Raw genomic sequence first — 14152 nt, 5'->3', positions numbered from 1 at the left:
GGGCATGAAACGTTTGAAAAAGTGGGATCCTGTACCTTTGTCCTACTAACAGATTCACCATCGAGAGGGTGCAATATGTCACTGAGGATCTCTCAAACCTCAAACTCACAAAGTTGTGTTCTACTGTCCTGTTGCTCATCTGCACTCATACTGGCCATATGTGCAGTTTTATTGAAATTGTATTAAACAGACACTTAAAAACATTGGCCACACTACAAAAAGTAGAAAAAATCCTTCACAAATAAGCAATCAAAAACTACCAGTGTGCTTCTATACACATCAAACTGTCTCCCAATTATTTGTACTCATTCAAAACCCCAACACAGCCACTGCTAACAGTGACCTGTAGGTATGTCTAAAACTAGCATAACACCAGGTAACAAATCTATTCAGATAGGCACATTATGTCATTAAGAAAATTACTATTAAAAACATTAGATAAGATTGTACAGAAAAGGAATGGGGCCACCAATATGCGTTGAATGAACTCTTTTCAGAAATTGTAACCTGTAATTTGACGTTAATCCCAGAATTGTCACTTTTTTTCAGAATTCTGTAATATTTATAATTTTCCCCTTGGAATCCTGAATATAAAAAAAGTCTCAAAACTAAAGGAAAAAAGTTAGAATTAGGCGTTAGCCCTACATGGTTTAGAGTAAGAGCATTCCCCTTTGAATGGGGCTGAAAAATCCAGAAGCATAGCTACTTCAAGGATTGAGGCTATTGGATAAACTCGGTTTCTGTGGAGGCGGGTCTAACACCAACGAGGAAGTAAAGTGTGCCCATACTGCTTCTGGAGGAGCTCCACATCTGATGCGTACAGGCAACATGGAGAGGTGTGTGATATGATTTGCATAGAAAACTTTTTGAAAGTGCCCTTTTAAAGACGCTGTTAGTAATTTCAGGCGTATATAAATTATCACATATTTGGAATTAATGTGTGTACATTTCATCGTCAAATCCACCTGTGTCGACATCTCTGTGATATAAGCAAAAATGAATCTGAATTACCTACAGTATCGCAAAAATCGTGTTTGTTTGTTTTTTACCAAACACGAGCGCCGGTATGAATCTTCAGAATTCAATCAGCAGCACCCACATCTCAGAAAGCATCCACCTGTGAACGTGTGGCGCTCCATGAATATATTAAGCAGACCTGAACAGACATCATGCTGTCTTTCTGAGACAAGATGAATAAATCCAGGATTTTTTCCCCCCTAACCTGGAGGTCTACAGGGCAGGGTGGCTGGATAAAAGTGGGCTACACAGCCTACTTGATTGTAACACAAGGGTCCCTACACAGAATTAAATACGCTCCATTGGAGATGAGTACGCGTCTTGTCCCCGCCCCCCGAAAAGGCACAGCATCCATCCTCATGGGCTCACACGCTGCGTGATCCACATCACAAACCGAGAGCGGACGCTTTGCCCAGCCGATGGAGTAGTAGTAGCGGTAGTAGCGTGGGTGCAGTTCACGGCTTCCCCCTTTCCCCCCCACCCACATTCTTCACCTTCTTCTTTAATGGTGTCACATTTTATGTGGAATATTTCTCCATCTCATCGCGGTAAGTGTTTGCGTTGCCCGCAGATGCTGTGGGGAAGAAATGAGAGGAAACGGGACTGTGCAGCTATTGTCTGTTGCTGGGGCAAGTTCGGACCTTAATCAAGTCAAAGCGCTGGAGTCCTCTTCAATGAAAAAGGCTTTCTGTGTGGGTTCAGTGAGAATGCGTGGAAAATAATGGCTTTAAAGCTCGCACAGAATCGATATTTAGACACCTGTCTCTGCCAGCAGCAACAGTGACCTCCCTGTGGCGCTTTACGCTCACACAGATATGATTTTTATTTTGTTTTTGGCGATTATTTTCATCTGCTTCTGTATTGTGTATCCGTTAACAACAAGCGGAGGTTTGTGCAAATGTGTCGCCTCTGTTGCTGAGCAAAATTGTGTTTTCGGTCCAGCTAAAAAATAAAAAAATAAAAAATTGGCCCATCTCCCCGCCCCCAAATCGGAGACTGCCTAGTCCACAGCCCTCCCAGACACGCACGGCGCAGTAGATGCCTTTCTGATGAATGACTGAAATCCCGTGGTTGGTAGAAGATGTGTGATGGTGTATAGGGGGTAACCGCGAAATCAGCGTGTGTGTGTCCGCAGGTATCGTTTCTCTCTTATTCTGAAATGGATGTATAGCCTCGGCCTCAGATTCAGAAAGAATTGTGTACAACAATACTTAGATTAACCTATTTTTCTAAAGTGATGACATAGTAAGAATGCAAACGTTTATGGGGTAAGGCGTGTTTAACCCTTATAAATTTGTAAGCGTTTATCTACTGTCCTTTTTAAAGCTTTTTTTTGTTTCATTGGGTCAAAATGCTCGAGGATTGTTTTTTAATATGAGGTGTGTAAAGTATTGTGATCAATTAATACAAAGTATTAAAAAATCTGGTGTCATTAACTATAAAATGATACATTTCCCAGCTCAGGAGCACAGTCGGTAAATAGTGCCCAGGTGCTTGGAAGTCATTTCTTTCCTCATATGCTGTTGAAGAAGTGCTGTTTGTGTGAGTCGTGCACATTAATTGCATTTGCTGTCTGCTTCCATTTCTAGTAATGGGCAAATATTGTCTTTACAGAAGTTGTATGCATGTTGCCATGTGTGTTAAATCTTCCACGTGTCTCTTGGCTGAACACTTGGAATAAGATGGGATAACGTGACCCGCCCAGTGAGGCAGATTTCTAGTTAGTATTTGTAGCTGGAACCTGTGAATTTCTCTGCCTTCCTCTTTGTGTGTGCGTGTCTGTATTTTACAGGTGTATTCATGCTCGTCCTTGTTGCATAGTGAGGATTTATATCATGCAGCAGACAGATGGCATGTGGCTGGGCATCAGGGGAGCATTTCTTTGGCTTTCAGCAGAATACAAGACTCCTCTTGGCACATGCAATTCCTTATTGGCACAAGTATGCATTTACATGAGTGTGTCGATATATCACACTACGTAGTACATGTAAACATCGCCTGCACTCAGGAAGGCTTGTGTAGGAGGTCTCACTCTACACAGCAAAGGCCATAGTTTTGGGTTTGTGTGTGTCTGTGTGTGTGTTTTGCCTTTCCATGAAATGTAGTAATATGACAGGCTGAGGTCACAATGACGTCATATGCCTGGCAATGACATACTGTAACTATACTTCATGACTACTGGGTCATGAAGTTGAAACCTCATTAGGGTGTGTGGTTGCTCCCATAAAAATGTGCAGTTAAGGTCACATTTCTTTATTGATATGATCATTTTAGTTTTAACAGCACAGTGACACTTTCTGTGGGCCTCTGCAGTTAACATATTCAGCATATACTAGCACCATTTACGTTAACGATTTGTCCCATTTTTCTTTAACATTGTTCTTAGATTTAAAGAAAAAAACAGCAGTGAGTATTACACCGAGCTATTTATAGACTTTGCCTTTTATATGGTTTACTCTTGGCTATATACATTGCAGGATGCACTGCAGTCCTCCTTGAACCTTATAATAAAAATGCACTTGTCAAGACTTTGCAATTATTTGCCACTTCATTAGGTACAGCTTTCCAGTACTTGCCTTAAGAGCTGCCTTAGTTCTTTGTGGACAGATTTCATGAGATGGTGGAAACATTCCTTTGAGATTTTGGTCTGTACTGATGTGATAGCATCACAGAGTTGCTGCAGATTTGTTTGCTGCACATCCATAATATGAATCTCCTGTTCCACCACATCTCAAAGGTGCTCCGTTGGATTGAGATCTTTCTTTTTTCTAGCTGTGAGGACAGGCACGCAGTGTGGTCTTCTGCTCCCTATCTGCTGTGCATTCAGAGAGGCTCTTCTGCATCTGATAGGAAGGCAACGGGAAGTTGCCTTCCTATCAGCTCAAAGCAGACTGGGCATTCTCCTCTGAACACTGGCATCAACAAGAGAGAACTGTGGCTTACTGGCTATACATTTTCTCTTTTTTGGACCATGCTCTGTAAATAGAGATCATTGTGAGGGAAAATCCCTGTTCTGAGATTCTTAGACCAGCCGGTCTGGCAGGATCAGCCATGCTGTGTTTAAAGTCACTTAAATTGTCTTTCTTCCCCATTACGATGCAGATTTTCAGCAGGTCACCTTGCACATGTCTACATGACCAAATGCACTGAGTTGTTGCCATGCTATTGGTCGATATATTAGAGATGTTTGCTTTAACAAGTAGTTGAACAGGTGCACCTAACAAAGTAGTGATTGAGATATACTAGCAGGGAAGCACTGCATCCCTGCTTCTGCATGACCCAAGACTCTATAGCTAAAATGTGCTTGTCTTATCATCCTTAATCTCCAGATGAAATACTCAGAGATCTGCCTGGAGCAGAGTAAAGCATCTCGTGAGATTTATGAAAATTAAATTATGCTCTAGTGCATCATTTCGTCCTCACATAAGTAAGTGATAAATCAAAATAAAAATGTGAAATTCAATATACATCCTTACCCGTGAGCTGTCTCAGCAACACTGGATATCTAAGTTAACACTTTTGCCTCTTTTATTCCTTTTTATGAAGTCATGTAAATTCAGGCTGAACTTGAATAAAGTTGTATTTTTACTGCTCTTTGTGGAAACAAATACACTAAGCTCTAATACGGCACTTAATAAATATAGTGTCAGCGTGACAGGCTTCATGTGGTCCTAATGTGTTATAAATAGAAATAATTGCAAGGAAACTCCAGCAAATGACCTGTTTAAAAAAGAAATGCAGAAATAAAAATCAGTAATGCAGTGAAGCTGCTGAAACCGGTGACCTCTGAACTCATGTCTGATATCCAGCACCACTTTTACTCCCACACTAGAGACTCATTATTGATCACATGCAGTCACACACACACATGTATACATGCAGGCTGCCTCACACACATACTCATCCTGAGCTTTGCTGTCTGCTCTTTGATTACCACTACATGTGGGGGCTGGTGTTATTAGTGCTGTGAGGGTATTTTCATTGGGCAGTATATCTGTCACTGTGATGTCTCTGGGGAATGAGTTGCCCCAAGGGTGAGATAAGGTCTGCTGCTGGAGTTGAGAGTGCTTTCCCATATCTAAGAAGACTGATATGTGCAGCTGATAAGGTTTTGAGCTGGACAAGGTGTGCATTTGTGAGAATTTCCACTTCCAGCACAGCCAGATCAAAAATGAGCTTGTCTTTAAACTTCTGGCTCCTTAGCACAGTGTTAGCGTGATTATCGAACTACATCGATGTGCAGCTTATTTTTCTGTTGCATTCACAGGCATCGCATGTTGTCTCCCGGGCATCTCTCACCTCAGTCGTGTGGATCATGTCCTGCTGTGTGCTATGTGTAAGGAAGGAAAGCAGTGAAAAATATCTCGACCCCATTCTCCTTAAACTGTCGTTCATGCATGAAAGCAGCTTCAGTGAGGGATAGTTAGCAATAACGCTGGCAATACTACATGAATATTTCCCCTTGTTTTGCCACAAGCTAGACAGTTGTGCACCAGATAATGCGGTTAAATATATATTTGCAAGAGAGATTATTAAAAATTACCCAAAAAGTGAGAAGGTGAATATGAGCTAATAGAAAAATGCTTGATGATGCAGCATGGTACTTCACAATATTAAGAAGAAATCTGTGACTGTTACAAAAGGGCTCACTTAGATGAAACTACATCTGTAGCTAAGATGCATGTGTGTTAGTTCAAATGATTTAAACTTGAATGAAAAATGCATTTTAAATGGGCCTACATGACTCAGCAATACCTCATAAGTACAGATAATAGAAATTCGGAGGGAACAACTGCGTAATACCGGTGTTGCAAATAAACTGTAAGATTATAATTATACTAATGTTATTCCAGAATTGGAAGCATTCTAATTTATGTAAGTAAATATTTAGAGAAAAAATAGTTTAATAACATTATGACACGTTAATTAGGTGTTAAATGGAACAGGCAAAATGTTTAGTTAGACATTGGAGGGTCATTGTTTAGTCATTATATTTTGGATATAAAGTTATTTGAGTTTGTTGGAGCCACAGTGTAGAAGTAGTTACAACAATTTCAGAGAGAGAGTTATTTGTTTGGAAAAGTCAATGTCAAACACTCTAAATAGAGAGATGCTACTAGAAATATTAGAGGAGAAAGGGAATGATGTGATCCTTTAAATGGACCTCCAGAGTTCATTGATGAATCAATAGCAGAGCTAGTTTGTTCGGCATTTTTGTAACCAGAACTGTCAGTATGAGGATGGTGACCTACTCAGTTAATTGATTTTAAGATATTGTTTATTACTTTTAATGCACTTCATGGCCTGGTTTCAAAATATATATTCTCAAATTGCTGTTTCCGTGCTAACCACAGTGCAGCCTGAGATCAGCCAGAAACCTGGTGACCCACCTCATGCTTAAAGACAAATCATCTGAGCGTTTGCTGTGTGGAATGACCTGCGTTAGGAATTGTGACTCACCTCATCTGTGTGTTTTTTTTTTTTTTGTTTGTTTTTTTTTTAAATTACAGGGAGTGCAGAATTATTAGGCAAGTTGTATTTCTGAGGAATAATTTTATTATTGAACAACAACCATGTTCTCAATGAACCCAAAAAACTCATTAATATCAAAGCTGAATGTTTTTGGAAGTAGTTTTTAGTTTGTTTTTAGTTGTAGCTATTTTAGGGGGATATCTGTGTGTGCAGGTGACTATTACTGTGCATAATTATTAGGCAACTTAACAAAAAACAAATATATACCCATTTCAATTATTTATTTTTACCAGTGAAACCAATATAACATCTCCACATTCACAAATATACATTTCTGACATTCAAAAACAAAACAAAAACAAATCAGCGACCAATATAGCCACCTTTCTTTGCAAGGACACTCAAAAGCCTGCCATCCATGGATTCTGTCAGTGTTTTGATCTGTTCACCATCAACATTGCGTGCAGCAGCAACCACAGCCTCCCAGACACTGTTCAGAGAGGTGTACTGTTTTCCCTCCTTGTAAATCTTACATTTGATGATGGACCACAGGTTCTCAATGGGGTTCAGATCAGGTGAACAAGGTGGCCATGTCATTAGTTTTTCTTCTTTTATACCCTTTCTTACCAGCCACGCTGTGGAGTACTTGGACGCGTGTGATGGAGCATTGTCCTGCATGAAAATCATGTTTTTCTTGAAGGATGCAGACTTCTTCCTGTACCACTGCTTGAAGAAGGTGTCTTCCAGAAACTGGCAGTAGGACTGGGAGTTAGGGCTGAACGATTATGGAAAATAATCTAATTGCGATTTTTTGCCCCAATATTGCGATTGCGATGCGATATGCGATTATTTTTTAAGGTCTTTGTCTTCTGTATTATTAAACAAAGACAAGCAATACATCATATAGTATGGCCAATACTATATTACATTAATTTTAAACTGTTCTTTCCTGGAAGACAGACCTCTGTTATGATGACATGAGGTGATGCATGAATTGATGACTGACATTTTTATTTAACTTCTTCAATCACAACAGTATATTTGAACATACACAATAGTTTATTTTTAGCTTACAAACATCTGAGCATAAAGTGCTGACAAGGAACCCTGGTGTAAACATTAAAATGAAAGTCAGTACAATGTGCAGATTGCAGAAATATACATAAAAAAAATCAGTGGCTTTACCACACTCAGTTTTTCGACATCTGTGAACTACTAGACAGTCATTCAATTAAAAAATAATATTAAATAAATAAAACTAATAAATAAAAAATACACACATCTTACTGATCTCTGCAGTCAGTAACATTACACATAAAGGGCAAACATAATAGCAATTGTATAAACACACACACAAACACGCCTTTAAAGTTTAAAGGCGTGAAATTGGACGGTCTAGCCTTCTGATTAGCTAATCAGAAGGCTAGTTCTGATTAGCGTCACCGCTGTCTCGGTGGAGTTTAATAAACTCGGCCGTCTGCTTCTTGCTATCTAAAATATAACGGGACACTGGTGTAAATTCTCGACTGTCTCATACTTCTGTTTAATAAGTTTTCTGTTTGACGTTTAGTCAGCTGTGTGAAAACCAAGGAGGAACCCACCCGGGGGATTAATAAAGTTTTATTTTATCTAATCTAATAACTTTAATCTCAGCCAAACCGATTTACTCACGAACAAACAAAACACTGAAAAAAGCCCAACAATAACATTTTTAGGTTGTCTAAGTGACTTATATATTACGTTTAACCCGAGCAGCGAAACTCCGCGGTGATCTGAAAATGATGTGCCGGGAGTTGTGCCGTTCTCGGCCGCATCAGTAATCCTCGAGCTCCCGGCTAGCTGTCGAGCTGGTGGGTAGCAGACGCCTCTGAAAACGTCGAAGCACTTTTGCAAATATGGGATATCTTGATAAACCGAGCAGATATTTGATGTTTACACAACTACTTTCTCGCCTGAAACTATGTTAAAAGTTTATTTTGTGACCCAGAAAGATTAGTATGAGTAATTTTAAAACTTAGTAGCGGCCGCCATTGCTGGAAACTGGAGTTTGGCTGGGCCGCGCTATGAATTCTGGGATATGGTAGTAATTTGGACAGCCTTATAATCGCAGTATAATCGCAGCCTTTGCGGTTAGAAAATTGCACTTGATCATGTCGCGATATTATCGCAAATGCGATATATCGTTCAGCCCTACTGGGAGTTGAGCTTGACTCCATCCTCAACCCGAAAAAGCCCCACAAGCTCATCTTTGATGATACCAGCCCAAACCAGTACTCCACCTCCACCTTGCTGGCGTCTGAGTGGGACTGGAGCTCTCTGCCCTTTACCAATCCAGCCACGGGCCCATCCATCTGGCCCATCAAGACTCACTCTCATTTCATCAGTCCATAAAACCTTAGAAAAACCAGTCTTGAGATATTTCTTGGCCCAGTCTTGACGTTTCAGCTTGTGTGTCTTGTTCAGTGGTGGTCGTCTTTCAGCCTTTCTTACCTTGGCCATGTCTCTGAGTATTGCACACCTTGTGCTTTTGGGCACTCCAGTGATGTTGCAGCTCTGAAATATGGCCAAACTGGTGGCAAGTGGCATCTTGGCAGCTGCACGCTTGACTTTTCTCAGTTCATGGGCAGTTATTTTGCGCCTTAGTTTTTCCACACGCTTCTTGTTGACTATTTTGAATGAAACGCTTGATTGTTCGATGATCACGCTTCAGAAGCTTTGCAATTTTGAGACTGCTGCATCCCTCTGCAAGATATCTCACTATTTTTGACTTTTCTGAGCCTGTCAAGTCCTTCTTTTGACCCATTTTGCCAAAGAAAAGGACGTTGCCTAATAATTATGCACACCTGATATAGGGTGTTGATGTCATTAGACCACACCCCTTCTCATTACAGAGATGCACATCACCTAATATGCTTAATTGGTAGTAGGCTTTCGAGCCTATACAGCTTGGAGTAAGACAACATGCATGAAGAGGATGATGTGGACAAAATACTCATTTGCCTAATAATTCTGCACTCCCTGTAGTTTAGGTAAATTTCCTGTATCAATTTGCTCACTTTAGTTTAGATTTTGTGTTTGAAAATTTTTCATTGTAGCATCACAGTAAGTATGACAAAACAAGATTTTTTTGAAGGCAGTTGACAGTCGTGAAGACATCCTACGTATCAATAAACATTTCCATCAGAGCCTTAGGTTTATTTATTTCCAAAAGTAGTTTTAGTTAACTTGACACATGCTGTAACAGGGCACATTAAAAAGGCAGTTTTGAGTACTTAGGCAGGTGATTCTATGTCTGTTTTTTCTGTCTGTCTGCAGACAGATGTTGTATCATCACAAATACAAAAGATATAGATATGAAATTAAAGGCTGACTTTGAAAGTGAGTGTTGTCTGACCCATGCATACCAAATAAAGAGTGCCTAAAATACCCCCAAAGGTTCCAAATGTACTTTTTGATGTACTTTGTCTGCTATATCAATGTAAAACTGTATTTTTGAAGATTTTTTCCTAGTAACTGCTTTGATCCTTTGCTCATACCGAGGCTGCTGGCTTGTGGTTCACTCTGAGCACATGATGGCTTAAGCTTTAGCTGTTTTTGCGTTGGTAGTTTATTTGCAAACATTTTAGTGGTTCCCCCTACTCATTACCTTCCATGCTAATGAATGCATGTGGCTGTGAGTGTGGGCATGGCTGTTTGCCTGTGCTGCTGTTAGTATTTTGTACATGCATGAAACGGACTGGCTCATCATCGCCATAATGCTCATATGGCATTACGGCTCATAATACACAAGCCTGACTAGTCTCAGCCAAGAATGCTGGAAATTGGCTGACTCAGTTCTCTAGACGGTCAATCCGCACATCTCTGTGCATCTTATTTTGGTTTTTTATTGAATTCAAAATTATTGGTAGAAAGATTTTCACTAACACAGCCATATTTTAGGCCACTGGTGTGCTTGAGCCACCACCCAAAATGGATAAACATTACCTGATGAATTTAAAGATCACTTTTAAAGTTTCAAACAGGAAAGAGTTTTTCCTCTTGATCTAAACAGTGCCTCATGATGCTGCAGTTTGTGGACTTTTGAACTGTTTTATCTTTTAGTGTTGATTGGGGGTTCGGAAAGTCCTCAGCAAAGGTCTGAATTATAAAGGATTAAACTGGATATTACTGAATATTTACCACCTACTCTAAAACCAGCTCTGCCTATTCACATGCTGTATCCTTATTTGATGCATGATCAAAGTTGATTGCAGATATCCAATGCTGTTTTAGCACTCATAATCTTTTTAGGGTATGTAGTTTTCAAACGAAATGATACAAGGATAATGAGAAGCCACTGTAGCATGATCGTGTTGAAATATTAAGAAATCTCTGAGGGGAAAGACTCCCTTATCTCCAGCTGGGTCTAGGGGACATTGCTGTGATGATTCTGGTGGCTGTTATGGAAAAATAGCTCAATACTCAGGGATGAAGAGCTTGTTTGATCTAAATATAGATGTAAATCTGGAGATGTTACAAGGAAGTGCGAGAAACACTTGCACAATGCCACTGAGCACATGGCTTTAGAAAACATGGAAACCTCGGGGGGAAATGCATTCCCCAAGTTATATGCAAATTACATTGAAGCATTTGCATTTGTTTGCTAACGAAATTAGACGATATTTACCGTATTTCCCGGACTACAAAGCGCACCTGAATATTAGCCGCACAAGCTAAAATCAGGGGAAAATCCTGTTTTGTACATACATTAGCCGCACCTGACTAAAAGCCGCAGGTGTTTCAATGTTGACTTATCATATGTAAGAGAATATGCACAAAGGGAATTGTCAGGAAAGAGATGGCTGTTTGGAGACACACCCCTTTTATTAATATTTTGAAAAACAAGTTATGGGTACATATTTGCACATGTAGTACATAACAGTAACCTATAGCACACCAGAACAATAGATTCGGGCTACCTTTTAGGCTCAGGTGCAGTGACACAGCTTTAACAAGAAGAAAAGTCAGTCATTCACCATCTTTCTCTTCTTCCTGCGCACTAAAACCACCAAAGTCCTCTTCTCCAGTGTCGGAACGAACAGGCTCAGGGTGGCTTTGTCATCCACTCTCCGCTTCTCTCCTTCGTTGTCACTTTCAAAACCAAAGAAATCCTCGTTGTCAGTGTCAGAGTCGAACACCCTCAGAAGGGCCGTGGCGGTGTCCTCCTCTCCATCATGCAGCAGTCCAGCCCTTAGAAATCCGTTGGTGATCGTGGATGTTTTCACACTTTTCCACGCTGTCAGAATCCACCGGTGGAGTTGAGCATAACTTGCTTTTCGCAAGTTTATCGCCGCACATCATCCACGCCTCCCGCTGAATGCGTAGCGCTACTTTGAAGTTTGTTTTTCGCGCTACTTCGTACGGCACTACGTTGCCTGGCGGACGGACGTGTGACTAACATACCACTCTTGAACCCCGATCCTTCCGCCAGGCAACGTAGTGCCGTACAACAGCAGAACAAACAAAACAAATCCTCTTACGATATGACAAAAATCATGGACAATCCATAGAAAAGCCGCACCTGACTAAAAGCCGCAGGGTTCAAAGCTGGTGCAAAAAGTAGCGGCTTATAGCCCGACAATTACGGTACTCCATACAGTTCTGGTAATTTTAAATATATAAGGAACTCTGGTTTAGCCTCAAGTTAGTCAAATGTGATTATATTAAGAGGGAATCTCAAATTTAAAACTCAATATATTATCTTGGCATTTATTTAGATTGTTCTCATAATAAATAAGTAGGAGATAATTAAACCTTTAATTATAATTTTCATTTTTCTCCAGTGCAGAAATGAGAATTCAGACATGTGACATTGTCACATAATGGCTGCAGCAATGAACTAAAATGAGCTACAGGAACAAGTGCCACTTTGCTTAATGAGAAAAAAGACGTGGGGGTGACGCTCAGGTCAGCGGTTGAATAAATGTACAGAAATTTTTTTTAAAAACTTTAAAAAAACTGTTTCTTGAGTGTGTTGCCAGTTGGTAACATCTGAGGGAAACGAACTTAGTGTTTTCCCTGCTGCTTGTTCATGCTTAGCTTTGCTTCATCGCTTTCTTTAAAGTCTCTCTCTAGGGGAATCTTTTGAGTATTACATTACCAAAAAATGTTCCTGATCTTCTGGCATGCAGTTCTTTTTACATTTATGAATTAAAATGTGAGCTGATTATCTAATAGGAAGAGCTGCACATTTGACAAATTATTTTGTAATAGTTTTCATATTTTTTCATCTAATTGCACAAGTAAAATGTTTAGTTTCATTAATAAATTAATGAGGTTAAATAATTATAGTCAATTTTAATCAAGAGAATTTTATTACAATAATATCACAAACAATATGTATCTTTAACACCTGTGCATATGTTGTGCTATGCTATATGGAACACTAAAAATAACTTTCCATATGTGCAAGTGGTAAGCGTGATATTGGAAGCCTGGGGAACTGTGGCTGATAGCAAGAGGAGGAAGACAAGCTAACACCCAGAAGAGGTAGCAAAAGTTCCCTCTTCCCAAATGACCCACCTACAACACATTTATCTTCTTTTTGGTCCTCTGTGTGCCCTCCTTCATGTCTCTTTCTATTTATCAGTCTCCTGTCCTGTTCACGCTATCTGCTCTGAGTCAGTGCCCTGTTTGACGTTTTGGTTTGGGGGGAGACGGGAGAGGGAAGATAATGACATTATTTTAGGTTAACACTCTTACATGTGTATGTGGGAAAAAATGTGTAATGACAAGACTCCATTAGTGTGAAGAGGTTGGTTCAATAGAAGATTGTGGATCTTCCATCCAGGAATGATCTTTGGACTTTGAAAAATATTTATTGATTTGTCATTTAATCCTTGAGCAGCAGAGTATTAAATAATGTACCCTACTATCTGAAAAAAGGGATAGATTTCCCAGGAAGCACTTTTAAAGAAGCTACAAGGGAAGATTGAAAACTGACTATTTATAGCCACAAAGATGCTCTGTTGGCAGGAGTGTTAGCCATGGGACATCTCTGTTTCTTTGGCTGCACACTGTTTTGGAGTCAGAAGAAGAGGCGAAAGAAGAAAAAGCAAAATGAGCTCTGCATCAACCATTTTCTGTGGTGATCATTTCGGGAAAAACATTTTGTTGAAAAAAGCTATTCGTAGTTTGTGCTGTGAATCATAACCGTGAGCCTCATTGGGCCATTATTCTGAAGTCCTGTTATTAAGTCACATCGGTGTAGGGTGGAGGCGGACTAAATGCTCAGTTGGCATGTCACCATCCAAAACATGTTTTCCATTTTTATGCAAAACTGCTAAATATGAAAACATTTAGACGATTTGAACGGGGGCACTCGTAGTCATGAGCCTAAAGAGAACTGTCACCCATATCTGGAGCTTCCTGTTTCCCAAGCTCTGTGCCAAGTTTAGCTGGCTGGCCTGCAGCATTACTAAAACGCATTACTTACTCTGTGTGTTGCATAAGAATGTGAAGTCACTGTAAAGGATAGACTTCCCCCCCATTGGTTCATGGATTCTTTATTTTAAGGCTGAAGTTGAGCATTTTGGCTGTTAATTATTTTGCTTTTTTAAAACCAGATGTAATATGTAAGGAGGGACTTCAATGCATGGAGCTGATTGGTGTCACTCAAAGAAAT

General features: G+C 39.9%; 1 protein-coding gene across 3 annotated transcripts in view; it reads left to right on the top strand.

The window, feature by feature from the left end:
• The first annotated feature begins 1371 nt into the window (after nt 1–1371).
• Nucleotides 1372–14152, top strand: part of plppr1 (phospholipid phosphatase related 1) — a 70685-nt gene continuing 57904 nt past the window's right edge. Inside the window, exon 1 of one of the 3 annotated variants that reach the window (XM_004538358.4) lies at nt 1372–1565. The gene's annotated coding sequence lies outside the window, so the exon portion shown is untranslated. Of the gene's footprint in view, nt 1566–2051; nt 2153–14152 lie in introns of those variants that run through there. The other 2 variants (XM_004538356.5, XM_004538357.5) reach the window with 2 other exon arrangements.

The sequence above is a fragment of the Maylandia zebra genome, linkage group LG7 (assembly GCF_041146795.1).
Source record: "Maylandia zebra isolate NMK-2024a linkage group LG7, Mzebra_GT3a, whole genome shotgun sequence".
Classification (NCBI taxonomy): Eukaryota; Metazoa; Chordata; class Actinopteri; order Cichliformes; family Cichlidae; genus Maylandia; species Maylandia zebra.
This window is presented reverse-complemented; position numbering and strand designations above follow the sequence as displayed.